This window comes from Pinus tabuliformis, chromosome 6 (assembly GCF_031772625.1).
Source record: "Pinus tabuliformis cultivar Carrire ecotype Pingquan chromosome 6, CPIR1, whole genome shotgun sequence".
Taxonomy (NCBI): Eukaryota; Viridiplantae; Streptophyta; class Pinopsida; order Pinales; family Pinaceae; genus Pinus; species Pinus tabuliformis.
In genome coordinates, this window is record NC_142292.1 from 1,501,512,120 (window position 1) to 1,501,533,152 (window position 21,033).

Sequence of the window (21,033 nt, forward strand, 5' to 3'; positions counted from 1 at the left end):
AGAAAATGAACAGAAGTTTATTTGCAACGAAATCATGTGAAATAGCTATGAAAACTAAGCAATCATGAACCTGAGAATGCAACCACAACTGGTATCAACTTCTGCAAATGAGAATCTAACACTAATAGTTGCATGATGAAGCAAAGACAGTGTTTTTGGTGGCGGCAAGGACACCTTGGTCTCAGCTCATGGTCTCACTGAGGGAGAGGTGAGATCAGGGGTGCTTGATAGCCTTTTTCTAAATATCTTCTCTGTTATTAACCTATCAAATCAATCTGGACATGAAAAGCCTTTTTAATCATCAATAATGACCTAGGTAACCAAGAAAGATTTTAATCTACTTAATAGAAATTATTTTTCAAAGACGTTAAAAACATATAACAATACACAAAGGAGGCCTTGGCACTTGGGTTGGGCCCAACCCCAAGAGCTACAAGCTCATACGAAAAACTCAGAACTGATGCCAAATGAAACTGTTGTCCATTACTCAAAAATAACCATGTCAGAAAGAAAGTTGTACAACAGAAGCTACAAAATGAGCTGAAAAACTAACAGCACTATAGTGCAAAATACAACTGCTCCAAAAGTAACCTACAAAGGCTGGAAGCATTCCTATTTATACACTACGAGGACCTCCAATAGTCCTCCTTAATCGAAGGGACTTGGCTGCTCAAACTGCTAGTGATCAGTCACTTTCCACAAAACTGCTCGGCTGCCCTTGGGAATCCTTTTCAGTGGCCTGTTGAACTCTGAGCTAATGGTGGATAATTCAAGGAAGGGACCATTTAATGTAGGAGACACCCTTCTTATGAATCCTCACTCTTGTTCCTTCATGCTTGGCTGTCATCTGGCTCATAATTTCTTGGCCTTGGTCCAAAATTTGTCCAAAAATCTGCAATAACCACGTGTTAGCCTTCTTGGTAAGGTGACTATCCTCATTCGTTCAATTAACATAAATATACTCGAAAAACATGCATAAACTATGAAAAATGGTGGATTGATGAAGAACAGTTAGGCAAAATGAGCCCAATAAGTTACCCAATTGCGGGGCTCATCATCACCCCCCTGCTAAATGGGTTGCTCATCCTCTGAAAAACTAATCCAGCTCATCATCCTTGATTGCCTTGACCACCTCTCTCACATCCCAGGCCTCCAAGGTGATATCTTCTTCATGGTCATGAAATCGTGCTTTGCTTTCCACTTCCTCTTATTTGACTCCTTCCAACAACCCCAAAAGCAAGGGAGGACTGAACTTTAGGCCGATCCACTGGGCCTGTAGATTTTGTATTGACTATTTATAGAGGGGTACTCTTGCCAAGGCCTCCCTCATCCTTGTTGGGGAGTGGTACTCTCTTATTTTTAGGCTGTGGGACAGTGTGTTCCAACTCCGTGTGCAAGCATAAACGCAGTTATCCCCCAACAATCTGTCCATGTCCTCAAAATGGGCTATGGCTTGAGCTTGTCGTTCAATGTAATCTGGCAGGGCCTGAGAGTCATTGACCAAGTGTTGGTGGGCATATATAAATGTTGAGGGATCCTCCGGCTCTGCTTTGATCATTAGTGGTTCCTTTAGTTCCCTGTCCATAATATTTCAGACCTGTGCTGCCCTCTTTTCTTCATGATTTAGCCAAGAGGTCATAGCCATAAGTTGCACATCTCCTACCACAGCGTTGGGGTCTGATGAATTCATGTTGGGAAGGGCCAAGTTGTGTAAGTAGAACTCTGATAACTTGGCCTTGTCCTCTAATGAGCTACTGTCACATAAAGCCATGAATTGATGGTAGTTTTGAAATGGAGTGGTGCCCCTTTGGGCCAAGGTGTTAATCTGGAACTGCAACCATTGATCCTTAAGGTATAAGGCATATGATTTGGCAGGTTACCTACACTGCATGGCCTCTACTGCCCAGCTAGCCATGCAGGCCAGTTGGGCTTCCTTCTCTTGTACCTGTTGCCTTAGAGGCTGCATCTCCTGTACTGCTTGCAATTCCTTCTCTTGTAGTTGTCTAGTTAGTGCCTCAATTTCAGCCCGCAACCCATCTTTTCTTTGTTGTTCATCAGTCGTTTCTTTTCTGTTGGGGACTTTTCCTGTTGCCGCTGTTCTCCCAAGATGTGGGGCCTGTCTTCCTTATAGTATCCCTGTAGCTGTAGCTGCTGTTTTAGCAGCTCGTTTTCTTCCTGTAGCTTGGCCCACTGACTGCTTTCCACATGCCTTACCATAGCCAATTCCTTTCTTGCCTCCTTGAGTTGCTCTTCCAGGGGACCTATGTCTACCACACCCTTGGACTTGGTGATCTTCATCCAAGTGTGAGTCCTCACTCTCTCTTATTCTAGTGCAAAGAAAATTGTCACCGCAAATTTCTGGGGAATTACCTTTCCGGCCTCTAACAGGTTATAGTAGGAGCTCAAGCTAGGCTGAGGGCTTGGTTCCAAAATGTTCTCAGCCTTTTCTTCTTCCTGCGATGATTTAGCTACCTTTTCCTCCAATTCCTCGGTCTCCTTTAGCTTAGCCAGCGTTTCCTGTAGAACTGTCTCGGCTTCTTGTAGAGATGTCTTTGTGTCCATCATTTTAATCCTTTCCCTCTAGGTGGACGTTTTCAGGCTTCCTCGTTCATAGGTGATGGATATCTTTGGGGGAGACTCCTCCTTTTGTTTAGTTGTGGCATTCTCAATGATAATTGGCTCTTTTGACTGTGGTTGGGGTCTGCCCACTTTTATCCGTGTACTCCGTCTTGCTTTAAAGTACATGGATGTCTCCCTTTTGTTAGAGCCTAGATTTGCCTCAAGCTGAAAAGGCAAGCTTCTAGGTCAACATCAAACCACGCTTAGCCTCGTAGCTAGCCCTACGAGGACAAGAGAGGGCTCTCTCCAGGTCAATCTTGGCAAAACATGATCGATGAGACTCGAGATGACTGAAATAGAAGCTAATTTTAGGCTAGGAATGAAGTACAAAGGTTTGATTTTAGTTTTTAGGAGTTTTTGTGTTGAAACAGGGAAAGGAAAATTTGGGCTTGGGGATGAGGCACAGTTTTTGCAGAGGTCTATTTGGGGCAAGGTAGGCGATCGTATTGATGCTTTTAAATGGAATGAATGGGTAGATCAGACTGGTGAGGAGCTAAGGAGAGCAATAAGCTTTCAAGGATTCTCCTTAAACAGATGAAAACATGGAAAATCAAACAAATTTAAAGGCAGAACATAACCATCGATGGATTCTAACTTAACACTTCATTTGTTCAATTGTAGAAGATGAAACAAGGAAAATGATACACATAACAACTTAGAATTACTGAAAGAAGCACACCATCAAAAATAAAGCCAGATGGATCCCAAATAGTGCTGCAAAACTCTGGTCTTTCCTTAGCCAAAAATGCAGAGATAATATGTACAATAGTATGCCAAAGCAATCCCAAGTGTACAACCTTGAAAATGACTAAGAGAATACATGATATAGGCTAGCCCAACCCATTCCCTTGCCTCTAGGGGTCGAGCTCATCATTCTAGGAGCTAATCCAATTGATTATAAACCAAGTACTGAAAACTAGGCAATCAAAACAACTTGCCTCTATATGTTAGGAAACTAATTCATTCATTTAATTTTCACTTTTTAGTGAATGAATCATCTAGACCAAGTAAATAAGTGCCAAAATTACATCATGTTTACCCCATCACATCAAGATAGATAAAAAATTACATCAAGAAGCAAAACTAGTCATATTGGCCGAATTTCTGAGCTGGAAGGTGAAAAATTGGGCAAAAATCCCCTGTGCGCCGCGCCAAAATCTATGTGCGTCACACCACTTTGAGGCTGGTTTTGAGGCACTTCCTGAAGTCCAAATTGAGCCCAAGTGTGCTTGTTGGAAATCCCTACCTGTTTAGTTTCCAACCCAAGTGGAATGTTCCAATTTGGTGTCCATTTTCCCCTCCAAAAGTGCGTTCTCCCAAGATTGCTTCCTATGTGTCAAAATAGGGGCAGTGAGGTCATTTTTTGCATTTTTTTTGACCTTTTGGGGACGCAGAACTTGATGAAATCCTTAGGTAATCCATGAGCATACATAACTTTCCATAAAAAACCTAGAAATATAAACTTTTTGATATTTGGAGCTCCCTAGGAGAAGCGCGCGCCATGTGTTAGGATATTCTGACACATAGGAAATAGTTAAGTACAACTTGGTCTAGTATAGAGTTAGGTATAGAGTTAGGTAAAGTGTGTTTCTTTACCTTTTAGATTTTGTAACTTACAATCCGACGGTCATGATATGTAGTGATCTGACGGTTCATTCTCTCCTCGGTATTACCGACACTTGATCCGTGGCTTGACACCTGATTGGTCCATGATTTCTATTTAAAGCGCATGGAGGGTCATTTGTAGGGTAATCCGTCTATGAGAGAAGCATATGTAAATTTTCATTCTTTTATTAATAAATTGCCTGAAGTGGCCGTGTTGGCTCAGGCCATGGACTGTTTACCTCTTTGAGGGTTTTAACCACGTCAAAAATACTGGTGTATTGATCTGCGATCTGTTGTGAGTGGTGTCCTTTGGTGTTCTGTCTGAGGAACTTACCCTGTAAATTCCTACATGGTATCAGAGCTATTTGAGGGCCGCATCCGTTGGTGATCCAAATCTGAAGCTGGTAGAACTGCATCCGACTGCCGTTTTCTAGATCTACTATTTCTGACTGCTTTCAGGCCGAGAGGACTGCTATGTTGTGTTGGGAGCATCTGTTCTAGTGAGGAACCCCTTTCATTTCACGCGAAAAGGTTTCCAGTAGCCCTAGCTGCGTCATTTTTTAGATCTAGAGGTATACAGTGTTTATTTACAGTTTACAGTTATTTTCTCTCTGTTTATTTCGGTTTCGGTTTATTTAGCCTTTTTTTATTACCGGATATATACCTTTCATTTCTGCATATTCTCTTTGTCCTGCGACTCTATGCGATTTGGGAAAATCAGAAATAGAAAGGAAGGATTTTTCTCATGCGTATGCTCTTTTCCGCTGCACCTTAGTGTGATCTCAGAAAATCAGAAACATTGAGGAAAATATTTAGTTTCTGGCTAAAGCTAACTTTGAGCTGCAAGGTTCATTTTTGAAAATATTTAGTTTTTCGGCTAAATCTAACTTCGAGCCACAAGGTTCTTTTTTTTTGTATGTCTGTGTTGGGTTTTGTGTTTTTTGTTTTGTAGGGAAAAAGAGCCTTCTCAAAGCAAGCATGCAACCCAAAGCATCAAACCTCTCTCTCTCTCTCTCTCTCTCTCTCTCTCTCTCTCTCTCTCCCTCAAACTTGTTGTATAGCTCACTTGGTGCAAAGCTAATTTATGAGAGTAGAGGTCTTGGGTTCAAATCTCCTTTTTGTGAGGGCGGATTTTTCATTTCCGCACATTCCCGCACTTCGTTGGCGACTTCATCAAATTTTCTTCAAGAATCCATAAATTCTTCATCCGGAAGCCGTTTTCAGAACCATTTTTTAAACCAGCCTAATTTTTTGAGATCTATCGATTGGAACACTTAGTTTCAGCATCTTTAGCTTCAGTTTCTGTTGAAATGGAAAGTCAATACCAAGTTACCCTTGATAGCACCAATTACTTCCAATGGTTTTCCTACATTAAGGATTTACTTAGAAGTAAAGGTCTCTACAAAATAGCCTCAGGCCAAGAAAAGAAACCGAAGGATGAAGATAAGGCTGCTAAATGGGAAAATAGGCAAGATCAAGCACGTGGATTGATAGGGATGTCTATTTCTCTAGATCTTAGATTCCATCTTGCAGAACTTGATACTCCTGATGAAGCAATGAAACAAATCAATAAAGTTTTTGGGATTAAAAATGAACTTAGAGCCCATCAACTTGAAAATGAATTGCTTACATTGGACCCTAATAATTTTTCTTGCATTGAAGATTTCTTGTCCAAGTTCAAGACCCTTAGATATCTCTTGGAAGGTGTTAAGGTTAAGAAAGAAGATAGTAACCTTATCTATTCCATTCTTACTAAGTTGGGACCAGCCTACTCTGTGTTTGTTTCCACCTTCCATTCTACAAGAGAATCCTTCATTTCTCAAGGAACAGACTACAAGTCCCCTTCCTTTGACTCTTTTGGTGATTCTTTAATAAGAGAACAAGAAAAACTCTTACACCTTGGTCTTATTAATCTTAGAAACTCTTCCAAGAAAGCGTTAGCCGCCCAGCAGCAACAAAATTCAAAGAATCCTAAGAAGTCATATCCTAAAAAGAATGGTCCTAAACCAAACAAGGGTCCTAAGCAATCTCAGCCTCAAAATGAAAAATCATTTCAACAAAATGATAAGACAAATAAAAACAAATGGAAGAAGACTGATAGACATTGCAACTTTTGTAATCGAGATGGCCACTAAGAATCCAAATGCTTTAAGAAGATGGAAGCCTTGGAAGTAGCGATGAAGAAACATAACATCCATTTGGAGCAATCTTTAACTTCAACTTCATCTTCAAGAATGGCACTTTCTGCATGTGGTTGTCAAGCATCTCGGTCTGGCTATGCACTAAATGTATCTTCTTCTTCTCATTCTCATGAGTGGCTCATTGATTCTGGAGCTTCTTATCACATGGCCAAAAACAAAGCCATGTTTTCTTCTTTAAATGATTGTAACACCAAAAATATATATGTTGGTGATGATAGATCTCTTTGTGTTGTAGGGACTGGAACTGTTCATCTAGACAATGGACAATTTAATGATGTATTATGTGTTCCAACCTTATCCTGCAACCTTCTATCTATATATCAGATAACTCATTCAGGTGAAGGTAAAATCGTTGAATTTTCACCTCATGATGTTGTAATCAAGGACCTAAGAGATCCTAAACAGATTTTAGCTACTGGCATTGTTGATGATTCTACAAGGTTGTATAAGTTTCACAACTTTGGGTCATCAAATCTTCCCTCAGTATTTGTTGCTCATAACGATGAAGTGAGCAAACTTTGGCATGAGCGATTTGGTCACTTAAACTATCACTCCCTTCAGCATCTATGTAAAGAAAATATGGTGACAGGTCTTCCTATGGTATCTTGCAAAGATGGTGTTTGTTCCGGATGTGTACTCGGAAAACATCATTGGGACAGTTTTGAAAAACATGCCTCTTGGCACACCTCAGCCCCTTTACAGCTTGTGCATATTGATTTATGTGGTCCACTTCCAGTTGTTTCATTCACTGGCTGCAAGTATTTCTTAACTTTCATTGATGATTTCTCTAGACGCACTTGGGTATACTTCTTAAAACTCAAGAGTGAAGTATTTAACACATTTTTGGCCTTCAAGGCCTTTGTTGAAAAACAATCTGGACATCAAATTCTTAAGCTAAGATATGATAATGGTGGAGAATATGTTAAAAACACATTCATCAACTTTTTCACTGAGAATGGAATTCGAATGCAACATACTGTTCCATATACTCCACAACAAAATGGTGTAGCTGAAAGGAAGAATCGCACCTTAAAGGAAATGGCTAATTGTATGCTACAATCTAAAGGACTTGGTCTTAGTTTATGGGCAGAAGCAATTAACTGTGCAAATTATATAATAAATCGGACTCCTACTAAGGCTTTAAAGAATATCACTCTAGAAGAAGCATGGAGCTCAATCAAACCAGATGTAAGTCACTTTCGTGTTTTTGGAAGTGAAGCATGGGCCCATATTCCAGATGAAAAGCATAAAGCTTTAGAACCAACGAGTGAAAAATGTACTTTTGTTGGATATTCTGAAGATGTCAAAGGCTATAGACTTATTCCATTTAAGTCCAAAAATGTTATCATTAGAAGAGATGTAAAATTTGATGAAAATATATCGGCCTGCGAGCCTAGTCTGGTGAATGTGCCACCTCTCCCTATCTCTTCTACTTTTGAAAGCATTTCTTCTTCAGATGATGAAAGTGAGGATGACAATCCTCCCCCACCATCTTAGGATCCTCCTTCAGCTCCTCAGCTTCCAAAATGGGTTTGTGCTACTCAAGATGCAGCAGGTGATCTTGCCGGTGATCCTACAGATCGGCGACGTACACGTTCTCAGTTTGACAGAGCCTCTTCTTTACTGGCTCAAGCTCCAGTAAATTATGATCCTGACACCTTTGCAGAAGCTTCAGGCCATCCAGATTGGGAAGCAGCTATGAATGAAGAATATCATTCATTATTGGCAAATGATACATGGGATCTTGTTCCTCTACCAAAGGGACGAAAACTTGTTAGATGCAAATGGGTTTACATAACCAAGTATGGACCAGATGGGAAAGTTGATAAACATAAAGCTCGTCTTGTTGCTAAAGGTTTTTCACAGGTTGAAGGCGTTGACTACACTGAAACATTCTCCCCTGTTGCCAAAATGAACTCTATCCGCCTTGTTCTTTCCCTTGCTGCCTCGTTCAAATGGGAAGTCCATCAGATGGATGTTAAATATGCCTTCTTGCATGGGGACTTGCATGAAGAAATCTATATGGAACAACCTATTAGATTTATACAAACAGACTCTAGCCTTGTATGTTGGCTTAAGAAATCCCTTTATGGTCTCAAGCAAGCTCCTCGAGCTTGGTATGCCAAAATAGATAGCTTTCTTTTAGAATCTGGCTTTTCTAGGTGTCATTCTGACAATACTGTCTACACCAAGAAAGTGGGCAAGTCTCTTATCATTCTTGTTCTTTATGTTGATGATATTATCCTTACCGGTAGTGATCCCAACCTTATAAACCATGTGAAGTCCAGCCTTAAAAAGAAATTTGAAATGACAGACTTAGGATACTTACATTATTTTCTCGGTCTTCAAGTCTTGCAATCCAAGGAGGGTATTTCCCTTTCCCAGTCCAAGTATGCCTGTGATATTCTACGCCATTTTCACATGGAAGACTGTAAGCCAGCCCCTTCTCCCTTCCAGTCTGGAGTCAAACTTTTTGTCACTTGTACTTCTCCTGAAGTTGATGCTACCTTATACTGTCAACTTGTAGGAAAACTTCTATATCTAACCCATACTCGACCTGACCTTTCCTTTGTTGTTGGCCTTGTTGATCGGTTTATGCAAAACCCACGTGAAAGTCATTAGAAAGCAGCTAAAAGAATACTTCATTATGTTCAAGGTATAGTTCAGTTTGGGATTCATTACAGTGCCGAAGCATCTCCTCTATTGGTTGTTTCACTGATTCCGATTGGGCTGGTGACCCTGATGATCGGAAGTCTTCTGCAGGTTATGTGTTCACTCTTGGTTCACGACCTATTACATGGGCCTGCAAGAAACAAGGTGCCATTTCTCTTTCTTCTGCAGAAGCAGAGTATTGTGGTGCCGTAGAAGCTAGTAAGGAAGCCTTGTGGATTCGTCAAATCCTGTCAGAGTTTGGCTTTCAGCAGCAGCATCCGACTACACTTTGGTGTGATAATCAAAGTGCCATTCAGTTATGCAAAGATCCAGTCCAACATCAGCATAGCAAACACATTGAACTGCACATGCACTTCATCAGAAAGCTCATCCATGACCATGTTCTTGAAGTGCAATATTGTTCAATAGATGACCAAGTTGTAGACATCTTTACAAAGGCTCTCACAGAGGCGAATTTCACTAAACTTCGATTTATGGTTGGAATTCAGGAAGTTGTCACTAAGGGGGGATTGGCTCTAGTGCCTCCTTCCTTCTCCTATTGTGTCATATTTGTAAATCCTTCAATCCTATCCCAAGTTGTTCTTAAGGGGGGATGTTAGGATATTCCGACACATAGGAAATAGTTAAGTACAACTTGGTCTAGTATAGAGTTAGGTAAAGTGTGTTTCTTTACCTTGTACATTTTGTAACTTACAATCCGACGGTCATGATATGTAGTGATCCGACGGTTCATTCTCTCCTCGGTATTAGCGACACTTGACCCATGGCTTGACACCCAATTGGTCCATGATTTCTATTTAAAGCGCATGGAGGGTCATTTGTAGGGTAATCCGTCTATGAGAGAAGCATATGTAAATTTTCATTCTTTTATTAATAAATTGCCTGAAGTGGCCGCGTTGGCTCAGGCCGTGGACTGTTTCCCTCTTTAAGGGTTTTAACCACATCAAAAATACTAGTGTATTGATCTGTGATCTATTTTGAGCGGTGTCCTTTGGTGTTCTGTCTGAGGAACTTACCCTGCAAATTCCTACACCACGTGGTGCGGCACACAGGGAGAAAAAGCCTGTTTTTTGTACCAAAAATTTCAAAATGCAAAAATGTGCTCCAAATTCCTTGAAATTTGGGTTGTACCTTGTTCATCACATGTCATGCTGGGTCAAAGAAGCCTCAGCCAAGATTCGAAGATGATCTTGCTCTTTTTGCCTCTTTTGTCTTTTTTTTGCCTTCCTCAATTTCGCCTTTAAGCTCCTGATCCGAGCCTTGGAACTCAAATTGCGTGCCCTGTAATGAACAACCATATGCCTCAATAATGCATTGTCCTTGTCAGCCTTTTCCAGCAACCTCTCTAGGTGGATGTTGATTCGCTCGAGCCAAGACTCACGGTCATCATTAATCACTCGCTCCAATGAAGTGAGCTCAATCCTCCTTTGTTGGGCAGCTTGGGGATTCTCGTGGATGTTTTGCAACTCCATTATCTCCTATTGGTCTTCAAGATGCTTGTTCCTCTGCTCTAAGTATTTGATGATCCACTTAGCCCTCTCCAAGTTGAGGGATAAGGCATTGATCTCGGTATACTGCTCCTGAACGACCTCTCTAAGATGTGCACTCTGCGGGCCATGTCGGTATCATCATCTTGAATGAGAATGAAGTCAGTCTCTTGCTCACCTGAAGGCCCCTCCTCCTGCATAGGCCTCTTGCCTCGGTCCTGTACCCGTACTGGTGCTGCTGATGATGGAAACGATACCCATTCCACCCCAGGTGTAGATAGTACTCGTCGTGATGCTGCAAACAATCCCCTCATGCCTCTCTGATAAGTGACATATGTCGACACAATGGTAGTCTCTGCCTCCTGACCTCCATGCTGCTGTGAAGGTTCACCCAGAGCATGAAACACCTCCTGATGAGCCGCTGAGGCTGATCCATAACAATGATCTTGATGAGTGCATAATGATAAATGTTGTTGTGCTGCTGTGCTGGACTCTTCCTCCGCACAAGAATGGTCATCCGCTTGATGTTCTAGTACATAAAATATGGAATGTTCATGAATTTCACTCTTGTGAAATGCATCAATAACCTGATATGGTATGCATATAGGCGTGAGAAACAACCTTCACAACTGAAGTATTTGATGATGATTCTCATCAATAGTGCATAAGATTCCTTCAGAAACTGAAATGGGAATACTCTCCTGAGCTGCCTCAAATAGCTAGGCCTGATGTAAGGTTCATAATATGATCTATCTAGCTGCTACCCCTTGTTCCACTCTTCCCCTATGTTCGGTATCCCGGTGGCCTGAGAGATGGTCTCTGGTGTCAAAGTAAAGCCTACTCCAGCAAGAGTAACATGATCATCATGCAAATACAAAACAAACAACCAAACTAACTCCTGATGATGTTGAATTTGAGCAATAATCTCACAATATTGAAAGCATGACCTCTGCTGAAAGCATGTCATCACAAGCGGGCAGGCCTGCAATTGAGTTAAGGAGGTAGGCTCTTCTCTAACATTTCTGCCACCCTTTTGCGGCCTTCTCGGCACATTAAGCTCAGTGGATGAGTCAGTTTGAGTTTCTACTTCATATTAAGATGAATGACCAAACGACATCACTGCTTATATACAAATTGCCTTGAATGACTGCTGATGTATGAAATTGCTATTAAGATGTGTTGAAATCTGCCACCAAGGGAAAATGTAACCAGGGGTGTTAGGAAAGGGAATGATATAAAGGGATGAGGGACTTTATGGGGTGGAATTATGTTTAGGGACATGTAGGAGGGTTTTGGGAAATATATATGAGGTAGGGTTTGGGGATTTTACATTTGACAATGGGTAGAAGGGAATTGGGGATAAATGGAGTCAAGGGGAGGAGAAAATGATGAGAAAATGATATACTTGCTGACAAACAATTCTTCAAAACCCTAACAGCAATTGGCTTGATGACTTTGAGAGGTAAGGTTTGAGAGTTTTATTGCAAATTGCAACCTTTAGTAGCCAAAAATCATCATCATAGTAGCATGAAATGGATGAAACATTGATTAACAACCCTAACTGGAAAATCCAAAAGCTTTGATGGAAATTCGGCCACTTTTAGTGTGTGCACCATGCCAAGAACCCAGTGCGCCGCGCGCTTCTGGTGCGCCGTGACAGTGAAAATTTTCACTGTGATGCTACTTTCTGTGCGTCGCGCTCAATGTGTGCGCCACAACCTCTTGCTAGTGCGCTACATGGCCTTCAAGAAATGGTTTGGCTCCTCAAATGAAAAAATTGCTCCTTCACACCTCCACTTGACCTCCTTTGACCCCTTAACCCAACAAAATTCATTTCAAATGACAAACAAGACTCAATGAGTTGATTTGATGAAGAGGTGATGAATTTTTGAGTGGGAGGTCCTATGCGCCACGCACAAAACCCAGTGCGCTGCATCATATGGGTGTGCCGCGCCTTTGAAAAAGCACACTGCGTTTTGCAGCTCTGTGCTCTGCACTCAATGGGCGCGCCGCGCCTCCTCTTCTATGCGCCGTGACTACCCAACTTCAACCAAATCCACTCAAAATGTGTGCTAGCTCACCAAATTCACCTTGGAGTGTTTGCTCTTGGTGTTTGGCATTCAAAATGACTTTGAATCTCTTGGGAACTTGTTATAAATACATGGGAGACATGGGTTTGATTTTTGCTTCTCCAAAACCCATTTTATAATGTTTTATTTTTGGCACTTTTCACAGTTTAATGTAACTCTGTATTCACATTTCTTTTTGAATTTTGGACTAAAATGATAGTATTTTTGGTAAAATTTTGTAGGGGTAGTTGACATAGAAATTGGCTAAGGAGACCAGGGCTGTGCTTGGAGAACTGAATAATCGAAGAACTTTTGAAAATATTACGTGAACACAAAATATTGACTTTTCTTAAAAACAGAGTTTTGAAGAACAGTCGTAATCCATCAATGTGACAGTGAAATTTGCAAAGAAAAACATGTGTAGAGCCTCCCTATGGCCTGTTGACCTTATGGACCCTAGACCTATGATGTATATCACTCTTTACCTATTAAAAGTTACACATTGGCTGTCATGGACTCTAATAAACATTGAAGAAAAGACCTAAGCTAGTAGGTGTAAGACATGAGGGGAATGAAAAATAGGCCCTTTCGTCATGTTACGGCATGCTCCTAAATGGAATGCAGGGGAATGAGCAGAATGGGACGCCTAAAATGACATGCAAGAAAGAGTTTTGATCTCTGACGAAGGGCTGAACAGACCGACTCTAACATTGGCTCCAATGGGGATGGCAGCTCCTAGGAGGTGCCAAGAACGGCAGATCTCTGGACGAGCTAGACAGTGCCTTCGTCCATTGGGCTATGGAGTCCATTATTTTGACAAAGAAACACAAGACTTCGTGACTTATTTATTGACTGAAAACTTGACTCAACTCGACTCAATGATGTAACTAAACTGACTGAAAAACTGAATCGACAAACTGAACTCAAAACTGAAATTTTTTCTTAAGAATTATAGCCTTCACTTCAAGCCCCAGACTGAAGAAAAGATTCCATTACACACTTGCAATGAAACTGAAATTAAATGGTATGTACAGTGACAATGTGGACAGTAGAAATAACTTAGAAATGATACCTCTTGAGCAACCGACCATTGACCGGCCCTCGAGGACATTCTTCCCCATTCATCTCCTTCAGAAGAAAGGCATTCTGACCACGATATGCAGCAATTTTGAAAGGTCCTTTCCACAAATTTTCGAATTTACCGTGCTTACCTTTGTCCTCATTCCTTGCATCCCACTTCAGCACCACTTCCTCTAATTAGAATCCATCTGCCTTCACTTTTCTGTCGTAGATTTTCTTAATCTTCTCCTTCAACTTGGATGTGCTTTGGAAAACCTCTTCTCGTGTCTGCTACAAATGGACCATTTGATGTAATTGTCGCTGCATAGGATCTTCCTCACTGTCGGCCTCCTGAAGAAGTTTGACTACTGGAGTTGCTAGAGAGGTAGGAAACACTGTATCAACTCCATAAAAAAGCTCAAATGGCGACATGCCAATGGATTTCTTTTGGCTGACCCGATCTACCCAAAGTGCATTGACCAACTTCTTATGCCAACTCTTCTTGTTAACTTCCAGCAACTTTTTGATGATGTTGACTAAAGATTTATTAGATGACTCCTCCAAACCATTGCCTTGCGGATGTAAGCGGTTGAGTGACCCAAAATGATTTTATACTTGTTACAAAACTGAATCATCCTCTTCAATTTGAAAGTTGCTGCATTATCAGTGATTAACTTATTCAGGCAACCAAAACAAGACAAGATATTATTCTCAAGGAATGAAATAATTACCGCATCCGTAGCTTGTCTAGTTGGAAGTGCTTCAATCGATTTCATGAAATAATCTGTTGCAGTGAGAATCCATCGATGTTGACCTGAAGAAGCGGGATGAATTTCAACAATGAAATCCAACCCTCACTGCTGAAAAGGGGCACTCACCTCAATGGGCTTGAGCGGCAAAGGCTGTAATTTCTGTCTTCCTTCAAAAATCTGACAATGATGACAGCTCTTGACCACTTTATATACATCAGCAAACAATGTTGGCCAATAGTATCCTGCACGGAGAATTTTGTTTGCCGTTGTTTTCCAAAAGAGGTGACCGCCACAATCTCCTTTATGGAAATCCTCCATGACTTGTTGTGCTTCTCCTTCCACAAAACAGTTCAACAAAACACCACCGAGATGTTTCCAATAAAGTGCAGAATTTAAAATAAAAAACTTTGCAGCCTTCAATTTGAGAGTTCTACCTTTGTTTCTAGCCATATCGGGTGGTGGTGACAAATTTTGCAGCACATATATGATATCTGAATACCACGGGGAAAGAACAAACATGTCGGATACCTGAATTAATGAACCTTCCTCATTTTCATCAGACATAGCAGCGATCAGATTTATGTCTAAGGCGTGCAAGTTTGTTTCAGCCATTAACTTTGCCAATACCTGACCTTTAACGCACTTGGTGGGCTTTATCTCCACATCATACTCCAACAAGGCTGCAATCCACTTGCCTCGTCTTCCTTCCAGATCGGTTTGCAGTAAAACATCCTTGACAGCAGTGTTAGGAACATAAGCCAAAATATGAGAATGCAAAATGTATACCCGAAAATCTTTCAATGCCTTCACTAATGCAAGAGCTTGCTTTTCAATGATGTTGTACTTCAAAGCTGCGTCTCTTATAGTTCGGCTGAAAAAAGCAATTGGTCTTTCATAGTCATCTCTCTTCTGCATTAAGACAACTGCCATTGTATGCTCCGAGGCAAAAGAAAACAATATAAAATCCTGAGTGTAGCCCGAGCTTACTAGAACCAGAGCTGAAGAAAGAGCTAATTTGACTAAGTTGAAAGATTTAATAGCCTCTTCCATCCATGTCACTTGGCTGTCCTTCTTAAGCATGTTTGTAATCTCTCTTAGATGTTCATCAAGATTAGGAACAAAGCGGCGCAGAAAATTCAACTTACCATTAAATGATTGAATCTCCTTCTTGTTGCGGGGTAGTTCAATTTGCTGAATTTCTTCCACACATGCTGGATCAATACAAATGCCATCTTTCGATATGATGTGCCCAAGTAGTTCGCCCTCATCCGTGGCAAACAAGCTCTTCTTTGGATTCAACGACAAACCATATTTTCCGCACTTCTGAAAGACAATTTTCAAATGATACAAGTGTTCTTTATCTAATTTGGAAAACACGGTCAGATCATCAAGGTACACAACCAAAAAGATATCCTTCTCATTTGTGAAAGCCAAGTCCATTGCTCGCTAAAAAGTGGCACCCGCGTTATTGAAACCAAAAGGCATTTTGGCGTAATGAAAGGTTCCCCACGGAGTGGTGAACGATATTTTGTCTCGGTCATCTTCATGGACCAAAATTTGGTTATATCCAGAATAACCATCGAGTAGTGACATCCGAGATGCTCTAACTACTTGCTGAAGTATATGATCCATTTTGGGCAGTGGGTAATTGTCCTTCAATGAAACTTTATTCAGATTTCTAAAATCAATGCACAAGCAAATCTCGCCTGTTTTCTTTTGTACAGGCACCAAATTAGAGATCCAATCAGAAAAACGGATGGAAACAATGATTCCTAATTTGTACAACCTATTTTTCTCCTTCTCAATTGATGGTAGCAGTTTTGGATTGAGTCTTCTCAACTTTTGTCTGAAAGGTTTTTGATTAGGCTTGATAGGGATGGTATGTTGAATTATATTGGTATCATATGTCTTTAAATCAGAATAATCCCAAGCAAACACATCATCAAAAGATGACAACAAACTGATATATTTGGCTTTTACCTTCGGTGGCAATGCTTTGGACAATTTTACCATCTTTGGATTGTCCGTTGTTCCATTACTAACCTCTTCAAGACCCTTCTCTATTGGCTGCAATGTTGGCTTGCGGGCTACGTCATCTTGATCAAAGAGCTCTTCTAAAGGTATCAAGCATTTAGGAATGATGTTATCCTTTAACTGCAACACTTCCATTTGATTGATCTCCACATCATCTTTACCATCATCCTGTTCTACATCAAGGTATCTTTGAACTTACCTTTGTTTTGAAGAAAATCATCAATTTCCTCATCATCTTGGAAAACTTGCCAATATCTCTGATTATCTGGGACAGTCAGATGATGCTTGACATGGATTTCGAATTTATTACTAGAGTTCATAGGAATTTTCAAATTACTTGCTACCTTAGCAAGTGCATTAGCAATGCCATTTTGAATGCGAGGCACACACGTCAAGGTATAGTCTAAAAAGAATTTCAGGATGTCTAGAACAGCATTTCGATAAACTTGCATCTGAGGATGTTTTGCTTGATACTAACCTTTAACTTGCTTTATCACCAACTCAGAGTCGCCATATACCGCAATCCTCTTAGCATTGAGCTTCTTTAAAAATTTTAGACCAGCGATCAACGCTTCATACTCAGCTTCATTATTTGAACAATCAAAGCAAGCTTGTAAGAACATACCCACACATTACTAGGCACTTTGTTCGGGGCAGAGAGTGGACTGTGTACCCAAATTCCAATTCCAGCACCATCATTTCCCACCTCACCATCAAAATCCATGGTCCACAGGCCCTCTTCCTCTTCTTCTAAGTGTTGAAACTCTGTCACCTCTATTTTTGCTACTTGCTGTCCATTATTTCCAGCTGATTACTCAATGTTATTCTGTTGTTCATGTCCCTCTTTATCTAAAACTTCTCTACAATTCTCTACTATCTCTGGAATATCATCTGCTACAACTAATTGACTATCAATATCATTGAAACTATCTGAATATAAAAAAAAAAGACTCAAGATCTGTATGTACATAATTAATCAGATGATTAATTGGTTTCTCCTTGCTTGTAATCATGTATTTCATTTTTTTGTTCCCGGTACAATTTTCTCATTTGGCCAAACACAGGAATCATTGCATAGGAGAAATCCAGTTGTAATGTTCCTTTCAACTTCGCTCCCCAAGACTGGGAAAGAAGCATACCAAACCTGGGAGGAATGTCTGCCACAACAACATCCATAAAAACATTCTTCGTGGGAATCTGATCCAAAGTTACGACCAAGTCTTTAATTATCCCAATACATCTCACTCTGCTTGAATCAAATTAAAAGAGATCATGGTATCTCCTTGTGACGTCCAAACCCAACTTCTCCATGATAGCTTTCAGCATAAAATTGTGTGAAGCGCCTGAATCAAACATGGCATTATGTAACACAAACTCATGAAATCTCAAACTGATATAAAAAGGTGGCACATCGTTGTCTGGAGACTCACCATTCAATGCTGGTCCAAACATCAGCTCGGGTTGATCATCTTCCACACTCACCATATCGAACATTGGATCAAAATTCAAAACTTTAGAGACTTGACCTCTATAATTGTTGTTCCTCATTAGTTTTGTCAAAGGAATGGAAACCTTTAATTTAGAAATTTCATTTTCTACACTAAAGCTTGAAGGCCTTTCTACCTCTTTGGCTGGAACCTCTTTCCTTTCAACTTTATCCTTTGGAACCATGGGCTGATTTGACTTTTCTGCTGATGGTGACTTGATGATATTGGGATCAACTGCCTCTTTCCCTTTCCTTTGTGTATCAGGTGACTCGTTCTTAGATGTTGGAGTTTCTTTTCTCTTTGGGATTGGGTTGATGGGTACATTTCTGTTTCTAAGTGAATACTGATGCTGCTGTGCAGAAAAAGCGTTCATATAGCCTCTTTGGTACTCATCTGATTCTTCTTCAAGAGTGGTGTCATTAGCCAAAATATAATCCTCATCCTTTTGTACTGCTGAATTTCCTGCATACTCATCATCCTCAATGATAAAGGTGGGCATATCATCAGGAGTAAAGAAGTGATTTTCCTCTCCTAGTACGTTGTCCTCATCATCAGATTTGGGACCAACAAAATTTAGCTGAAGAGGTGTCTTTACTTGCTGTTGTTGTGATGTCGGTTCTTGTGCTCATTTCTCACGTTGTTTGATCCTGTATTGTGGCTGCTGCTGGCCACGGAAATTGGGATTTCGAATTTGTGGTTTAGGCTTGTCAAGTGCTAATCTTTCAATCATTTTTTCTACCTTGCGAAGTACTTGATCTGATGTAGAAGCTTCTTCTTTTATTGAAACTCTCTTCTCAGCCTTCAATCTAGCTCTTTTGTCATTCAAATTAGCTTCAACACTAACAACAATTTTCTGCATCTCCTCTAAGGTAGGTGGATCTCTCTCTCGCAATTGATATGCCACATCAGGATCAAAACCATCCGGGAAATTAAGTAAAGCTGACTTTTTAGATGGCCTTAACTCATCAGGAATTGCATTGTAAACCATATTGAATCTATTACAGTAGTCTTGCATGGACTCACCGACATTTCGCTTGATCTTGGTATACTCGGAAGTGATTTGAAGAGGATCTTTCTTAACCTCCCAATGATCCAAAAACTGTTTTTGAAGGTCTTCTAATGTAGGAATACTTCTAGCTGCCAAAGCTCTGAACCATTTTCTTACCTCCCCGCCAAACGTTTGCACAAAGAGTCTCATTGTTACATTTTCTTCATCAATTTCATACTACTCAAAGAAATCCAACATTTTGTCCACATGCTGTTGAGCCGGACCACTTTGAGGAGTGCCATCGAACAAGGGAATCTTGCTCTGATAATCTGCTAGCATGTCAGCCAACACTTGAGGCAGTGCAAGAGGAGAAAATCGAGCAGCCATCGCTCTTGGTGGATTTGCAATCGGCCTTGGAGATGCTGGGGGAGTAGTTGCAGCTGAGGTGTGAGGTGTATGAGGAGGTGTGTGCGGAGGAGATGCAGTTTTAGGCATGGAAATAGTGGATGAAGGCGAATTGACTACAGACTTTTGATTGGAAATAATAGGTTGCACAGGGATGGTGGGAATGAAAGGTGGTTCAGTAGGATTTCTAGAGGTGGATGCCGTGATGGACGATCCAATGGTAGCAGATGTAGTTTCTAGAAAAACAATGATATTTGTAACCTCAATTGTAGTTTGGAGCTATCTTAAAATAAAATTCTCAATAGACTTTTTAGACTTTTCAATTTCAAGGGCTGCAGCAAAATCCAGATTGGGAACTATAGAATCAAGAGCACTTTCAGACTTGGTTTTAAACAATGACAATTCAAACTTTTCATCAAAATCAAGTTCTTCAAGATATTCAAAAATTGCAGGACATGAATGAGATTTTATCACAGGAGTCACAGAGCTTTCTTGACGAAGGAATCTTGGAATCAAATTGGGATTTTCGTAGACAGGAGGCGGATTAGGATATGGATTAGCTCTAGTATGTCTTCTTGAAGCCAGTGTGCTTTGTCAAAAGATCAAAGGAACATAAACAACTTTCTCAGCCTATGAAGTCGTAAGCTGATCATCCACAGCTTAGAATCGTCAAATGTACTGGGGTGTTTTCAAGTTAGAGTTCCCGTCAATGAGACTAGACCGGAGATTGACTGAAGTGGCATTTATGTACTTGCGCTAATGCAAAGCAAAGCGTTTCGAAGGCTACCTGACTAATCTTCAGACTCTTTCTGTAGTTTCAAATTGAAGAATACTAACACACAACCAACTTCTCCCCAGTGGAGTCGCCACTATGTTAGAGCCTAGATTTTCCTCAGGCCGAAAAGGCAAGGTTCTAGGTCAACATCAAACCACACTCAACCTCGTAGCTAGCCCTATGAGGACAGGAGAGGGCTCTCCCTGGGTCAATCTTGGCAAAAGATGATCAATGAGACTCGAGATGACTGAAATAGAAGCTAATTTTAGGCTAGGTATGAATTACAAAGGTTTGATTTGAGTTTTTAGGAGTTTTTGTGTTGAAACAGGGAAAGGCAAATTTGGGCTTGGGGATGAGGCACAGTTTTTGCAGAGGTCTATTTGGGGCAAGGTAGGCGATCATCTTGATGCTTTTAAAGGGAATGAATGGGTAGATCAGACTGGTGAGGAGCTAAGGAGAGCAAGAAGCTTTCAAGTATTCTCCTTAAACAGATGAAAACATGGAAAATCAAAGAAATTTAAAGGCATAGCATAACCATCGATGGATTCTACCTTAACACTTCATTTGTTCAATTGCAGAAGATGAAAGAAGGAAAATGATATACGTAACAACTTACAATTACTGAAAGAAGCACACCATCAAAACATAAAGCCACATGGATCCCAAACAGTATTGCAAAACCCTGGTCTTTCGTTAACCAAAAATGCAGAGATAATATATACAATAGTATGCCAAAGAAATCCCAAGTGTCCAACCCTGAAAATGACTAAGAGAATACATGATATAGGCTAGCCCAACCCACTCCCTTGCCTCTAGGCTTCGCGCTCATCATTCTAGGAGCTGATCCAACTGATTCTAAACCAAGTACTGAAAACTAGG